The sequence below is a fragment of the Lichenostomus cassidix genome, chromosome 1Aa, assembly GCF_008360975.1.
Source record: "Lichenostomus cassidix isolate B80296 chromosome 1Aa, HeHo_3.0, whole genome shotgun sequence".
NCBI lineage: Eukaryota > Metazoa > Chordata > Aves > Passeriformes > Meliphagidae > Lichenostomus > Lichenostomus cassidix.
The window spans coordinates 41,327,784-41,343,525 of record NC_139480.1 but is presented as its reverse complement, the minus strand read 5'-3'; the positions used below and the strand labels follow the sequence as shown (position 1 = coordinate 41,343,525).

Below are 15,742 nucleotides of genomic sequence, written 5' to 3'. Positions count from 1 at the left end.
CCAGAAAATTCCCATTTCTTTTGTCTTACCTGCTTAATCCTTTCTTTTTTTGCTTTTACTGGCACAGCTGATCCTGCTCTGCTAAAATTCTTTGTGAAATACCTATACCAGCCCCATTTGTTCTACCAGCATTGTTTAGCCCTCTCTAAAAGCCCCAGTGGAGAACAAAATTGCTTAAAACATGTAACAAAATTTGATTTATTTGGCCCATGCTGCAATGAGGAAGATGAGTCATTGGTTTGTTGCCCTACCCATCTTGCCATTATTGCTGCAGTGTGTGCTGTCCCTGCACAGCCATGGGCTAGTGGGGCACAGGCAGAGCCCTGTGTGCCTTCCACATCACTGCTGTCTTGTCCTTCAGCAGCAGAGCTGCAGTGCTTGCATCACATGCAGTAGCACCACATGGCTTCATCCACATTCTGCTCCTTCAGGGCAGTTTTGTTGAGGTTTTATCCTGCATGTTTTAGGGGAGGAATACAGAAGGAGCTTACTAAATGAGTGTAATGTGGTTAGTGGATCCAAACTCATTTCCTGTTTTACTTACCTGCAGTGATTTCTAGCCTCTTGCCAGCACAAACACCTTGCCAGGGAAGCAAGGTCTCAGCTTCAGAAACAAACATATCCTGTGTCTCAAGGGGCATATCCCCTTTTCTTCTGAGCTGCTTAGAGGACAAATACCTCCCAAACAGGATCCATTTTTGCTTCCATAATGTGGCTGTGAGAAAGGTGTAGCAGAGCACTACAGTAGGAGAGCTGGACAACACTCTCTTTATTCCTAGAACAATGCAGCCTTTTTCTGACTTGAGCAAACACTTTACCCAGCAATACTATCCTTGGCAGTACTACAGAGTTCCCAGCTTCCATGGCCTAGGAAGGTAGATTAGGTTTCTCACCTGATTAATCACTCCAGTGGCCCTTGTCCAACCCAGGTGTCTCTGCAGAATAAAATATCTTCACTTGCTGCAATCACTGATGTTCTTTCCTGCTGCAAACTTTTTGAGAGTTTTGATAAAACCCCTTTTTTGTTGGATGTTCATTTCCCAGTCACTTCTAAACCACTTACTTGAATCTGTTTGCTCTCCAGATCAGTCTCACTGCTGCAGATCTCAGTTGTTCCTATCAATCAATACAATCTTGTCATGCTGAAGAATAGTGTGCTGCAGTTTTGTTTCATGTCTTTTCCTTCTCCCACTGGCCTACCAACTAGTCTACAATAACCTTGCCCATTCCTGTCTTGATTTTGGACTAACAATTGTCATCTCAAATGGCATTTAAGTTGCTACAAACCAATCAGTTTTGTCCGTCAGCATTTCATGTTTTCCAGCTTCCATGAGAGGAGATGGTCAGTTGGGTATTTTCTTCAGACATGGCTCAGCTTGGTGGGAGCTCTGCCTATCCCAAGCCAGTGGCACAAGGGCAGTGGGCTTTTGCTGAACTGCATAAAAGGGATCTGTTTTGAAGTCATAATTGGAGGAGAAAACAATAATTGAGATTCATAAAGCACTGTGAGAAGGTATGAACGTTAGAACTTGAGGGAGTAAAGAGCCCATTGTAAAACAGGACTCACAGAAAGTGAAAAAGGAACACATTTTTGGTATCAATATCAAACACAAATTTGTGTTTGATATTGATACCATTGGTAATCTGCAGGGAGAGGCCATGCAAAGCTTTCCCCAAATTTCTATTCTCATATGTTTCAGTGAGTTATCCATAGAGAGGCAGCATGTACCATATGGGTAACTTTAAACCCTGCTTTCAAACTGAAAGTCATTTGCACTTAAAAAGCTTGGCCTCAGTTTTGCACACCATACTTCAGAGCTGTAAATATGAGGGGCGTCAGATTCAAACCACCTCTCTCTAAGCATTCCTTCTTCCTAGCAAGTCAGAAGAAAGCTTTAAGGACTTCTGCTCCCTGGTGCATCTTTTTGATGGATGTGGCCCATCTCTTCTCCCTCCTCCCAGTGATGAAGGCCACATCAGATGTCCTTCTCCTCAGGCATCAAGGCAGCTCTAGGGAAGGTGTGTTCAAGGAGGGCTGCAGAGAGAAGCTGCCTTTCTGTTTCCTGGTTGGAGCTAACTGGAAAAGGTCAAAGCAGTACCATTAATCACCTTGTCGTGTGATGGATGGTGATATCCACTCCTTTCAGTGATTTCTGTTGCAACTCCTTCCTTATATCAAATCAAAAGCAGCCAAAACATAATGTCAGACAGTAATTTTTCAAGAACTGCAAGATAATTCACTCTGTTAATAAAGCACAGTGATTGACATGATGCCGATGAGGCCCTAATAAACAAATGAAGTCTCCTGACAGTAGAATAGATGAATTTGCCTTCACTGGGCATCTATCAGCAGCTCTCTTCCTGAACCTCACTTCCCCTCATCACAAAGCTGCTTTCTTTTTCCCCAGGAGCTTCCTTTCAGTTTCTCCCTGTCTGCTGCTGGAGCAACTTCTCCATTTCCAGCCTGCTGCTGTGGTGTATCTCCCTGCCGTTGGCAGGGTGGGCGGTAGTACTTCTGCCAGGATGGAAAGGCTGTCAGGAGCCTACCCAAGCTCTTAGGAAACAGAAATTGCAGGCGTCTGTGTGCTGCTTCAGCATCTTCTTTTTCTCCTGTGGGATGGGGAAAAGGGCTGGTTATGACGTAGAGCTGCGGAGTGAAGGGAACAAGTGTGGGATCCCCATTCGTTTCACAGCATATGACATTTAGCCAAAGAGGGGAGCATTACTCCCCTCTTCAGCTAAAGAAGTCTATTGTAGAAACACACATTAGGGCTTTGAGAACGCCTACCCCCAGCTGCACTGGGGGGCTTGGTGACACCCTCTTAACACGCTGAGCTGGATTTAGGAAGAAATGTCTGCTGTGGGAAGCCTTATCTGAGGCGTAGCATTTCTTAGCGTGACTATAAAGAGGAACTTGTGTGGACCGGACGTCTCGGGCTCTCTCCCCACCACCCTGGGACTTGCTGAAGAGGCTCTGTGAAAGTGATTCTTATCTGCAGCCTGGCAGCTCTATGTAGGTCTTTGTACAGCCCCGCAACCCGCTGGCTTGTAGATTCTGTAGGAGTCCTTTCCTCTGGGTAATGTATCTGCTAGTCCTGAAAGAGTGTTTTCCTTAATGCTACTTTGAATCAATTTTATTGTGCAACATCTTAACAATACATTTGTTTAAAAATGTAGATCTTTAAGACTGGGGCAATACTTCTGAAAGACCATCCTTTAGCACTTCTCTTTCTTTCCATTTCATATTTTATCTTAAAATTATCATTAAAACTGGCCAGGGAATATGAGGGAGGAGGTCACTGGCAAACAGATAATACCAAAGTTTCCTACCTTATCTACCTTGAAGTATATCTTGTAGCTACACTAAAATATTATACAGTAAATTGTTTTTTAGTAACCAAGACCAGGATCCTCCCCATCAAATTTCTCTGGCAGAAGAACAGAAATAGTTGCAAGCTGCTCTGCCAAAATGCTAATTACTCCCTAGGGAATCATCCAGTCATGCAGAAACATGTGCCAGTTTATGTCTTCTGCATAATGCATATAACACAACTAAGGCACCTTTTCTGTTTCTTGCACAGTAGATCTGGATATCTGAATTAATGTTATGGAAGCTGCACTTCCAGAAGTTGCAGACAAAAAGAAGCAAATGCACATTCATTGCAGAGATGTACAGAAGTCACTATGGATTTCAAATTACAAAAATTTTTCATGCCTTCTATGAATAGCAGCCACATACATATTTTCTGTCTTTTGCCAATGTTCAGATTCTCAAGGGATTTCCATGTAAGTCCAACATGGGCTCACTACCAGCTCAGAAACAGGCAGAAGGGATGATGAGGTGAAGAGATGCTCCTCTTCCACTCCTCACTAAAGGTAAATTGAGGGAATGGGAGTTTCTGTGTAGGAGAATATGTGATGCAAGAACAATCTAAAAATATTTCTTTTTGCTTCCATGGCAACTCCCATGCTGGCATGTCTTTGAATTCATTAGTTCATTCTTTCAGCTCTCTTTGTGGGCTTTGTCCAGTTTGCAGAGGTGCAAAGTGATCTTACAGCGTGTGTTTACAGATGTGTGCCTGCAGTCTGCTCTGGCAGCAGGGTACATCCTACATCTCCAGGGAGACCCCACTGCAGCCTTCCAGTACTTCAAGGGGGCTTATGAAAAAGAGGGAGAGTGACTTTTTACATGGGTAGATAGTGACAAGATGAGGGGAAATGGCTTTAAATGAAAATGGGAGAGATTTAGATTAAATGATAGGAAGAAATTTTTTTACTCAGAGGGCAGTGAGACACTGGAACAGGTTGCCCAGAGAAGCTGGAGATGCCCCATCCCTGGAAGTGTTCAAGGCCAGGTTGGAGGGGGCCCTGAGCAACCTGTTCTAATGAATGACATCTTGTCCATGGCAGGGGTGTTGGAACAAGGTGATGTTTAAGGTTAGTTCCAACCCAAACCATTCTGTGGTTCTATGATTCTCTGCTGGAAACAGCACTTGACAGGGGAAAGGATGATGTCCCCTATCACACACAAGAATCAAAGGACAGCAATTGTCCTCTGCAAACTGCTCTCCTTTTTGCATTCTGACTCATACTCCAGCTGACCCAAAAACATCAGATGGAAGGCTCTGACAACTCTCATCTTATGGCACAGTGTTGTAAAAGCTGTCTTGCTCACATTTTATCTCTTCTGTGACATAAAGATGCAATTCTGAAATTTTGCCTGTAAATGCTTCTGCCTTGTGTCTGATGGCAGCCAGAATATAGTACATTTCCTTCTTTATAAGTTGTAAGCAGAGACTTGAGTGAAAAGTGATGTAGCAGGAAAGGTTTTATTGCTTTCCATAATTTTGTTTTTCTTATTTTCAGAGTGATTTTATTATTTTAGAGGAAGTGTGGGTGCTCCTGGAAATCCACTGAGGGTTAATAAAAATTTCATCCCTACAAGGACACTTGTAAAACTCCTTTGTTGACAGGTGAAGCAATGCTGGGTGAGCAATTGGTCTTGTTAGCACATATTGTGCTTCTCTGGGATATGGAGTGTTCAGACAGCCTCAGCATATCCACCTTTCCAATGGTGAGTAAGTGCCTTAGGCTTGGTTTGGATTTGTGTGAGGAGCAGTTACCCTGCACAGTGATAACCACAGGGTGAAAACCAACCTGCTGGCAGCTCTGGTGGTGGGAAGGTGCTGCCAGTAAAAGGTCCACAGTAGTCCATGTGAGTAGCTCTGAGACAAGGGTCCCACTGAGCTTGGGGGGCATGTCCCAGTCAGGCTCTGGAAGCAGGAGGAATCATTCTCTATTTCTTGAAGCCCAGAAACAGCACTCTTCTAACCCAAACTTCTGACATCAAGCCTCTGAACATTTCTTTCAGAGTATTTTCCAAAATCTTCTAGCTCCACAATTCAACAACTTCTCTTAGACCGCAGACTTTTATATCCTCTTTTGTCAAAGGAATAGAGATTCAGCTGATGTGGCCAAATTGCTGATGGACAGACCTTTCTCTTCCCCTTTTTTCATCTTTCATCACCCTTAGACAAGATTATAAAATTTATTTTGATCCTCCTATTCTTTCGACTTCAGAATTCAACCAAGAAACTCATTACAATCAAAAGCTAGCAGAGATATCTAACTCAACAGAGTTTCAAAATGTGATGTCACGAAACAAATTAACAGCAAAGCTCTCAGGAAGATGCCATTTTAACTAATTCAAAGCAGCTGCTCTGCCATCTAGTGTCATTGAGTAATGTCTGCTAAAGCCCAGCTTTCACCCGAAGTGCTGAAACACCTCTGCCACGTACTTTTCCTTCCAGCAGGTCTTTAAGGCCAGGGACATACCTCTCTCAGTGGGTGACAGAGAGGGGGATTTAAGTTGGGGGTAGTGTCCATTCAGAAGCTCTCCTGTGGCACTAAGGTGAATGTAAGTTGTCTCTTACATAAAAGGACTGCTCCTTACCTGGAAAAGCAAGCTGCAAAGCTAGGTGAGTCTGAAGTGCTGCTGATTTGTTACCTCTATTTAGAATGTTAGCCACATTCTTTATTTTAGGCAGGAAAGCAGCAAGCCTGTGAGGAAAATTCAATCTTTTCAAGTCTACCAGATGTTCATTTTGCCCCAGGTATTTTCTGCTTCATAGTACGAGGTCAGCTCCAGAAGTGAAAAATTGCTTAAACTAGGCCATAGAGGTCTGAATGCTAAGGGTCTTTGATGGATGAAAATGAATTCTGATTTTTGTTTTTGTTTTGATTTCTTGCATTTCTTTGAGTTTTTATTTCTTTATTCTTTAATATGTTTTTTTTATTCTCTCTCTGTATCATTTGTATTTCCCCTAAATGAACTTGCATTCATCAAGCTCAGGGAAGTGGGGTTTTTTTTAAAAAAGTTAAAAATAATAAGTTATAAATATTTTGTCTATTTTAATACTACAAGTATGTACTTAGAAACAGTCTAGAAATCAGGGGTTTTTTCCCAGGGCAAACATAATTCTTGTCTGGAGAATCACATACGTGCAATTAGGAATTATTCATGTATTCTGTTTGTTTCTTACCAAGACCAAATCTCCTTACTTAAACATTGTCTTGATAAATCTTTAGAAATTGACTTAATTTGCCAGAATAACTCCAAATTGAGATCAGTGCTCCCTACTTCAATTAAGAACAGATGTTTGGCTCCAGTGAAAGGAGTATGACTTTACACATCTTTTGAAATGTCACAGCTCTTTGTACTCATAACTAGAAGCCATGCCAGAGCAAACCAATGCTGTCAATAGCAGAGCTGAGAGAAAACACACAAAGCACAAGACAGTGCATTCCAGAAACAGTACAAGTGTGGTTTGGAAAAGCTCAAGTTTGAAGCCACTAAAACCATGATATAAATCCTGCAGTGCAGTAATGGTCTGCTTAATTTAGGAACTGATGAGAAATACTGCCTTAAATCTTTCTTTCTCAAGCAAGCCCATGAGATTGCCACTTTATGGGGACAGAAATGCAATGAGGCAGAACTCAGCTACTTTTACCGAAATGTTTGTTTGAGTTTTTGAATTCTTAGCCCAAATAAATGTTCATCCTAAAATAAGTAGGAAAAAAAAAAAGGAAATCCTTCAGGACTATAGACACTGATTTTATCTTACCATAACATCTCTAAAAGAGACATTACAGACTCCTGTTTTGCTGGCAGGCCCTCTAAATCCACATTTTTTCCAAAAGCACCCTAGTCTGAAGTGTATTGCAGAAGTCTCTGGAGCCTCATGAGGCGACTCTGTGAACATACAAAACCTTATTGTATTGTAGATGAATGAAGAGATACAGATTTTTCCCTTTCTAATAGACAAAGAGACAACTAGGTTTTCAGGTGTAAAATGAGAGCCAGAGATCAGCAATCTTGATGCATGGGTGTTGTTTACTCTGATGTGCTCCAGTTCTCAAAATAAATAAATTACTTCCCCCCCAAAAAATTGAGTCACGTTTTGTTTTTATCACAATAGTCCCAGCTGTTTCAAATAGCTGGCACTAATAATCTGTGGTTTAGACTGATTAGCATCCTATATCCCTTCATTTCTAAAATGGAATTTTAATCAGATTGTAATTCCTTGAAACCTTCACGTCAGTGAGTACTTCCCTAACCATTAATCAATTGAATTTTGTCCTCTATTAAGCTGCTTAAATGCACTTCATATTACTGATTGATAACTTTCATTGCCTCTAGCATGTTGCTGACACACTGTAAGGATTTTTTTTTAACATCAGGGCCATGACACTATTATAAAACTGAGAAAAAGCGCAGACGTTTGCATTGCTGCTGTTGTGGCTTTTCAGCTTTCTCATTTTAAATCCCTGTTTTCTTCAGGGATTTGAAAGTGGGTCATAAATTCATTCCAAAGTGAAATCACTTTCATTGGTCTAATCATGCAAGTACTCAATGTCTCTTCTGGGAGGCCAGTTCTTAGTGTGGAAGTAGCTTAGCTCCTTCTGCTTAACCCCCCTGCATTCTTTTTTTTCTGGCCTCGATGTTTGGTTTTTGTCATTTTTGTTTGGCTGGTTGCTTTTGATGCTACTGTGCTGAAGCACAAATAAATTTTTAACAGGGAAGTGGGTAAGTTGTGACTCTACAGTGCAGAAGGATAATAACTGAAAGAAAATGAAATTATTTGGCTTGAGTTGAAATACTTCCTTTAATACATTGCAAACAAGTTTACTGGAAATATGAAGAAGCTAAGTTAATACTTTGGATCATCAATAGCTTTAATGATTTTTTAGCACAACAACATGCTACCTAAGGGAACAATTCTGAATCCTTACTCAAGCCAAGGAGGTTTAAGTCTCTGGGACTGGGTCATACATCAACTGGCAATAAATAAAGAAACATAAAACATGCTTCTCAGAACAGAAGGTGTTTTGGGTTAACTAAAAGTTTGTGTTGGAGAGACTGACTCAGGCATGTCCTTTCTTAGGTGCCACTTCTTAAATATTTGCTTTCCCTGGAGCAAAATGGGTGCTTTGCATGTTAATTTACAGCAGTACATGTGTTGTGTTTTAGTTTAACCCAGCAGCATGTTCCACATTTGATACAGTCATGCATTTAAGTAATTACCAGGAAGGCACAGCCAGGGATAGTAACATAGTCTGCAATTTTGTCACCAGAATTCACCAGAGGAAGATAAATCCTCAGAGTCGCAAGGTAGCATGGAAATCACCTTGAAAGAATAAGCTGAGTTCTCCTCATGTCTTGTTACTGATGTAAAACAGAAAAAAAGAGACCCCACAAACCCAAGCATTTCCATTATGATTACTACTGCTAAACCTAATTAACTCTCACTATGTGCCAGACATAGCAGACCTGATTAAAGTCTTCTGTTCTGTTGTTAAAAGAAAATCCAAGGCCTTTAAGCTTGTATTCAGATGCCTATGATTTTCTTAGAACACCTGCTGTACAGCATGTGCTAATTAGAATTTTTGAATTAAAATGGTCTACATCATCCATTTATGGAAGGAAGGAAGGAAGGAAGGAAGGAAGGAAGGAAGGAAGGAAGGAAGGAAGGAAGGAAGGAAGGAAGGAAGGAAGGAAGGAAGGAAGGAGCCAGTGGAGTGGAATTTCTCTGCTTTCTGCAAGGACTTGGGATATTTCTTTCTTAATCACCTCTGCTGGAGATTTACTTCACCTTAGTTTCACTTCTACTTCATTGAAGTTATGTTCCTTACCTTGCTATGTGCTATTCAGGCTGCTGGAAGATTGCTGTTTGTGGCTAAAGGTGTATTTTGGTTCCAGCTGTGAGTTATTTTGTTGCTGCAGTGGAGTTCTTACACATTCAGAGAAAAAAAGAAATTAAGTGTGTTATTTGTTTTTTTCTGAGACATTTCAGTTTGTACCAGAACATACACAGAGCAGCTGTCATGCCCTTGGTGTATCACAGTCTGTGGTTTTTACAGGAGAATTAGTAGCACAAGATGCTGTGTAGTAGGAAGTGATTCTATCCTGAGTTAATCAAAATCTGCAATATGACACATAAGCCAGGTTTGATTGCAGTTCATTATCTCAAAGATTTTATTGCTGGGAAGAAGAAGGCCAGCTTGCTTGCTTTTGTTTTGAAGTAGTTTTATAATTTTTGGTAGGTTCCTAGCTTAGTTATTAGGAAAAGATATGTAGAACTTTCTGGTACTTCGTTGTTTTCTAGAACTCATGAAGTCTCCTAATATTTGTCTATAAACATTTACCCAATGCAGTCCTTTAATAAGTGGCACAGGTCCTCGTTTGTTTCAGGGAAGTCTTTTCCACTTCCATTGACAACAAAATCTGCTGTGAACACTGAGTGGGGAGGTGGAGAATCAGGGGTCCCATTTATAGCTTTCTAAATCCATAGAAATAATCCCAGGGGAATTTTGAAAGAGATCTTTAATTACCTAACACTTATCCTGGAAAGTAATCTCCTATCCAAGCTAGCTGTTCAAAGGGACAGCTAGTCACCTGGTGCTTTGTTACACTTTTAAAAGAAGCAACAAAACAACTGTATATATTTGTTATTGTCAAGAGTGTTTTTTGAGATATTAATTGGAATACTGACTTTGATGGGCCAATTCAGATGGCCAATTTTTTCATAATAGAAAATACTTACAGCTATGTGTGGGAGTTCCTTCAGAAGTGCAACACGATTTTTCTTCAGACACTGTTAATATTTCAGGTTGACACTGTGTTAGAAAAATACAGAAACTGTTTTTCCTTGACAGTTTGGTTATGCTATCTGAAATTCATTTTAATGTTAACAAGAAGAATTGGTGCAAATTGCACCCTTTCGTAAAGGGAAGTCCTCCTGTATTAAATCTTGACTGTAAACCTGCAATCCCAAACTGAGAGAAGACTTCAAAGGACTGGGTTTTACTCCTGCCCTCACATCAGACTATCAGTAATGCACAAGTATTTGCTTATGTGAAAAGCTGGAACAATTGATATAGTCATAACAAAGCAAGGTTATAGAATTTTCACTGTTGCCACCACCTAAGGTTCACTAAAAAAAAAAAAAAAAGTATAATTTCCAGGGGGTTTTTTTATTTGCTTGATATATTTTGATGCTTTGTCATTTCCATTTTCAGGTTTTTTTCACAGCAGCTGTGAAAGACAATATAAAAAGAAAAGTCTGTGATTTGCAATTATAAATTTTGCATAGCTGTTAGTCAAAGCAGGTTTCCATTTCTGTTCTGGCAAGACCATTGTTACAACTGAATTCCCTCTTCAGAGGCTAAAAAATACTGCAGAAAGATTTGTGGGATAACCTTTCTTTTGATCACTGCTTTTACTTAGGTCTTTACCTTTCTCTCTGTCCATTGCTTGTTCTGTGCTTATTTGCCTTCATTTCTGTTCTTCCTTTTCTGTTTGTCGTTCTTGGTCTTTATTATTTTCTCAGTGTTTGCCTTTCTCATGAATGCTTTTAATGTACCTTCACTTTTCTTAAATCTTTCTGTGTGCTCTTATTCTCTGAAAGTGCAGGGCTATGTTTGGCAACCAGTAACTCAGGGATTGAGTGACTGATCACACTGAATTAATGCTGCATCTCTGGTATCCTCCCATCACCTTTCTCAGCCTTCTTCTTTCTGACACTCTGAGGATTTGTTGCACTACTGTGCCAGGGTAGGAAAATAGCATCAGCTTGCTCTGAGGTAGTTACTTTCTCTGCTGTGGTCTAATTTGCTCCTTCTCAGCCTTGCATATTTCACTGCCTTGCCAGAAGCTGTAATATCCTCCCTGCTTTGTGTGCAAATGAACCCATACATTTTTGGTGAAGCCCTGTCCTTACACTCCACAGTGAGCCAAAGGGAATGAGCAGATCGTGACTCTGCTTCAGGATGTTCGTATTGTGCTAATGCCACAGGACTGGCGCAGGCTATTACCTTAATATATGGTATGTGACAGCATGCTTCTGCTGTGATTCAACATCTCAGCCTTGGAACTACAATTTTTCTTACCATTTTGTGTGGCTCAGTACCTCATGTGGGTATTACTTAGAAAGCTAAGGTTTTTACCCTTGCTTTTATTGATTTTGTGTGAGCTCTTCTTGGAATAAAACTTGGACATTTGGCTCATATTAGTAGGAAAGACATATTGTGCTGCCATGTCTGAGGGGTTGTGGCATACAGTAAAATTTGCTGGACAGTCTTGTTGATTCCCATCAATACATCAATTCCCACTGAAACATTGTTGACCAATACATCTCCTTTATAACCTGCAGAAGACGAGTGGACAAGTAACTGAGCTGTCAGCTTGGATCAGAGAATGAAAACAGACATAAGCGCACATCTTCACACCTTGTAAAAGTCAGTGGTGCAATGCTCGCTTGCAAAGAGTAATTGTTTTTTCCCCTATTTCTAAAGCAAAACTTCAAGTATTAAGAAGGATCAACACAAAATATTTATGACTCTGGAAATCCTTTCATAAAATGAGGATTCCAATTAAAGGTTTTCTGTGTAAAACCAGAAATATTTTAGGAAGTAATGGATACATGGTGATAGAATAAAAATTGGTGGTCAGTGACTGAATGACCTTAAGTCACTTAGCTTTCCTATTAAGGAGTATGAGAACAGTAACAGTGAAGGTAACAAGTTTATATAAGTGGTATAGAGATACAGCCAACCCCCCACCTCCCCCAAACCTGTGAAACTTCATTCCATTGACAACTTTGAACAAGATTAAATTGAGAATGGCCAGGATTACTGTAGGCACTCTAGCTTAAAAAAAATAAAGGACTTTCAGGTAACATGGTCAATGCAAATTTAGAGATAAATATAAAACATGCTATTTATGTAAGGTTTATTAGAAACATGCTTAAATGTTTAGTGTTGTGTATCTGTTGGTTTTACACACACCTCTGGGACCTTTAGTGCTGATTTGCTGTTGGACAGGCTGTTGGATTTGACTTGCCATGTCTGAAGTAACTGGCTAATTGCTCTGTTTGTGGGACAGCAAAATCTCTGGGTTTACCTGGGCCAGAGCAGATGCTGCTGCCAAATTGATGGAGCTGGACAAGGGGAATGCAGTGGGAGATGGTCACTGGAGACTTTGGTCTAGAGAGCACATGCAGCACTGAATGGCGCTAAAGGGCAGAAGGGTCAGACATAGCCACCCCATTAGGTCCTTACTCACAGTAGCTCTGCATTCATCAGTTGTTGAATAAGGAGTTCACAGGGGACTGTCAGCTTGACTTTTATCACAAGCACTAATTTCATCCCACGTCATTAACTTTTTCTTTCAAAATCCTGTTCTTTACACTGACATCAACTCTCATTAGTTGGTGGAACATAAAAGGCTCTTTTTTGAAAGTGGCTCATACAAAAGTGTTCTTTAATAAAGAAGAACATGTCTAGACTTAGTACTGTAGATAATTCTTGCTAGGATAAAAGGATTTTCCATGTTAAGGGACAAAAATATGTTTTAGAATCATAGAATATGCTGAGTTGGAAGGAACCTATCAGGACCCTCAAGTCCAACTCTTGGCTTTGCACAGGACATCCCAAGAGTCACACCATGTGCCTGAGAGTATTGTCCAAATGCTTCTTGAACTCTGTTAGGCTGGTGCTGTGACCACTTTCCCTGGGAACCTGTTCTAGTGCTCAGCCACCCTCTGAGTGAAAAACCTTTTCTAGAATTTTGCCTGGAATCACTCAGGCACAACTCAGGCATCAGCTCAGTGTAGGACTGCCCAGCATCCCAAGCTTGATGTTGCACATGTTTGTTTTTCACATTGCTTTCCGTGACTTCTATAAAATATACTGGGACACTACCAGTGCCCAAAAGATGCTGCAGCACAAGAGGAACATCCCAGGATATCTGCTGAATTCATGTGGGTACTGAATGCTCTGGGTCTCACTTCTTAGGACTGAGAGCATGAGCAGATCCACAGCTTTGCTCATTTGGGCTAGCAAAAGTGTAACAGAGTGGTAAAGTAATTTCCAGTTTCCACCCCATATTTCAGGCATGAGTAAATGCTTCCAAAGGGGTTTAATAGGCTGCTGAATGCTGTAATCAATTTGCAGTACCAAGTACAGCTTCAGTTCTCTCACTTCCTAGCCAGTCTCCCTGGCTTGTGGAAGTCCTGGACAAATGGCCAGTGTTTGCATGGGAAATCTGGGTTACTGCTGCTTGGTCAGGTAATGGTGAAGGTCATACACAATGGCTGCTGGAAAGCTCTAGTGTATCAGACACTGGACAGTCCACACTCATGGTTTTCCTGTGCAACACAAAGAACAGAAAAGATCCTTAGGACAAGGATTTAGGATTTGTTATTGTAACCAACAATCCAGAAAGCACTGAATTTTATTGGAGAAGGTGAGAAGTATCAGCTGAGATCTATCTAGCTAGGGACTATCAAGATTGAATAGGCAAGCAAGAGAGTGGGAAATGCAGTATTCAGAATAATTAAAAAAAGAAAAGACCAGAAGTGTGAGTGGGGGCTGTCTACCCTACAAGGCAGGAAACAAAGGAACTCACCAAAATTAGAAAGTCATGTAAAGAAGGTAGATAACTGAGTTTTCCAATAGAGAAAAGTGACTGGGGAAAACTTCACTTAGCGTAACAAAAATCTTAAAGCATACTTAATTGCAAAATCCATCCATTTCAGATCCCGATGAACTCCATTTTATACTTAGAATGTGTAAGCAGTCAAAAAGGAAGTAGCTTCTGGGAATGAAGTAATTTTATTTGTATTTACAAATGCATGCCCACAAACACCCTCACCCATTTATTTCTGTGCACACAAGCCCACAATGTATGTATATTTATATTACTGTGCTCTCCAGGATGTAATTCTGGAGTGCTTGGCTGAGCACCGTGGTCCTGACCTGTCAGCAGAGAAGGTTTAAAGCAGGCCTGGGGTTTGGAGACTTTCCATCTGCAGACTGGCTAGCATGGCTGGCTATGCACAGGAGAGCTGTGGTGAGACCAAAGGGGTAGACAACTGTAGGGCTGGGGCAATGATTTTTAAAACAATCCACTTTGTCAAATGCAATATTTTAAGACTATTCCTCCAGATGCCTTGTTTCCTCCAAAATGTCACCAAGGAAATTTTCCCTCTAATGAGGCAGACAGTTGTTGCAAGTCTTAATGCTCACAGAAGGGACTGGGTGATTCAGACAGGCAGTGATGATCAATGAGCAATGCTGCATATAGCATGTCACAAATGGAACAAAAAGGTTAGGGACATCTGAGTGAGGGAGTTGAGCTGTCACCATCAGCCTTGCCTCCAGGTTTCATTCTGAAAATTGCTGGGAAGTTGCGCTCTTCCTCCCTCGAGATTTGCATAGGACATTTGCTGCATCAAGGATTCCTTCTGACATTTCTAGTGGAAGCAGCTAGAAGAAAGAGGGAAGTCAGATAGCAGAGTGTCTCTGTGTGCTGTGCTGTTGCCAAGCAGATTATGTGCTGTAATCTGTAAGCACTGAACTGTGTTTGAATTATGAGGAACCTCTCCGTTGCTTTTGTTTTAGCCTCTTGGGAGAGGCGATATTTCCGGACTGCTAATGTCACAGCGTGACCTGTTAATAACCTGTGAGAGCCTTCCTCCTCTCTGCTGCCTCCCTCTCCCCCAGGACCCAGCAGCTGCCGTCACATGGATCGAATGCCTGCCTTCTATGCGCTTCATTGAGAAAAATTCAAGCATGTGGCCTGAGGTTCCCCTGATGACTGTCTGGGGATGATGATTTCTACCATCTGTTCTGGCTGCCTGTGGCTCCCGGAAACACCGAGGTGTATGTTGCTTCTGGCCATACGTGGGATTCCTAATGAAACCTCAGCTGCTGTCCAACTGTCTGTGAATATCAGATGGGTTTGAATTATCTTCCGCCAAGAGGGGAGGGCGAAGCACTTTGTTTAACTCTTTAATCTGAACCACTAGACAGCACATGCATAATCACAGGGTACAAAGCCACTGAATTATTAGCATCTGCATCACGGTGGCAGCTGTAGCGTTTGCATGTGTGCTGGGTCTGTCTGATTCAAGATGCCCGGGCTGGTTGTTTCCAGGCTAAATATAAAGCCTCGAGTCAAATTCATCTTACTGTAGCTCACTTGGAAGCCTTGTAATTATATCAGAGATTTATTTGATCCCTTCACTTCTGATTTGTGTTAAAGGTACATTTCAGACATATAAATTGTATATGGGTATATGAGAAAGGCTGCTTATCAAATGTTTTAAATACAGCTGAGGAATTGCAGCATTTCCAAAGTTATTTACTGAGATGGAAGAAGTCAGAGAAAATTAATATTAAT

General features: G+C 41.0%; 1 long non-coding RNA gene across 1 annotated transcript; it reads right to left on the bottom strand.

Annotated features, from left to right (window-relative positions):
* Window positions 1-210: 210 nt before the first annotated feature.
* Window positions 211-1,414, bottom strand: LOC146443518 (uncharacterized). The gene is made up of 5 exons (XR_014856056.1): window positions 1,288-1,414; window positions 1,064-1,142; window positions 894-935; window positions 545-715; window positions 211-454 (listed from the first exon to the last, which is right to left on the bottom strand). It is a non-coding gene; the product is annotated as an uncharacterized LOC146443518 (long non-coding RNA).
* Window positions 1,415-15,742: the final 14,328 nt, after the last annotated feature.